Source organism: Protobothrops mucrosquamatus, unplaced genomic scaffold, assembly GCF_001527695.2.
Source record: "Protobothrops mucrosquamatus isolate PMUCROS unplaced genomic scaffold, P.Mucros_1.0 scaffold_118, whole genome shotgun sequence".
NCBI classification, from domain to species: domain Eukaryota; kingdom Metazoa; phylum Chordata; class Lepidosauria; order Squamata; family Viperidae; genus Protobothrops; species Protobothrops mucrosquamatus.
Window position 1 is genome coordinate 195247 of NW_015386194.1, and position 1009 is coordinate 196255.

Consider the following 1009-nt stretch of genomic DNA (forward strand, 5'->3'; position numbering starts at 1 on the left):
TTATTATTATTATTATTATTATTATTATTATTATTATTATTATTATTATTATTATTATTATTATATACAAGTGGCTTGTCTTGTCAGTGTTGGTGGTACTTCCTTCTGGCCCTGATGATGTTACCTAGTTGGGTAATAAAACGTCTGAAAAAAAAACAAAAACCAAGCTCAGAGAGCACCAAGGATCCCAAGACATCTACAGCCAAAATTCTGACTTTCTGGTTTAAGTCAGTGTGAGATGTTGCTTTTCCCGTTCGTCTTTCCCTCCTGTTCAGCCCATCTGTCTCAAATTCTTGATTCATTTGTTGCATCAAGATCTCAACTTTTTTTTTTACAAAGACACTCAGGGTGGAATCCAGCCTCTCCTTCCCTTCTCCCCTCCCCACAATCCCTAAGGTAGGTTAAATTGACCAAGGTCATCCAATGATATAGAATTACCTTTACTTTTGTAGAAAAGTCATCGAGTATACCAAGGGTTCTGTAGTATGGATTAATAGCAGACTGCAGTGTGTCATTCCTCTGAGGATACTGCTATGTTGTATGGCCATTGCTTGAAAATGAATCTAAGCGGAGAACTGCCAGCCCGCTCGTAACTCTTCAAGTTGGAAGCTTCCTTATTTGGCAGGAGGGTTCTGCCAATTTTCAGGATAAAAAGCATGTTTGGATGAGTGTACTTTCCCCGAGGATGGTGGCCCCTTTCCGTATCCCTAAAAAATAAATAAAAATGTTCAGTTTTTGGATGACCGGTGGCAAATAACAAAATATGATAGATGGCCTCTAGAAAGGCAGTAGGACTAAATTAGATACAGAGCGAATCGTTCCACTCAGTTTGTGTGCTTGAGGGTGAAAATCTGGACATCGGGATACCAAAGAGAGTAGAATGAACTTTGCATGGAGTAGAATGAACTCTACATAGGGTCACTCTTAAGATACACAACCTCCTGCTTTATACTGGTCTCTTTAATAAAGAGTTCTGTTCCATGAAGCAATATTCATTATCTATCTATCT

At 38.6% G+C, this 1009-nt stretch overlaps 1 protein-coding gene across 1 annotated transcript in view; it reads left to right on the forward strand.

Moving 5' to 3' along the window:
• The window catches only part of ARFGAP1 (ADP ribosylation factor GTPase activating protein 1), a 41896-nt gene that overhangs the window by 33791 nt on the left and 7096 nt on the right, over positions 1-1009 (forward strand). The gene's annotated exons all lie outside the window — the stretch shown is intronic.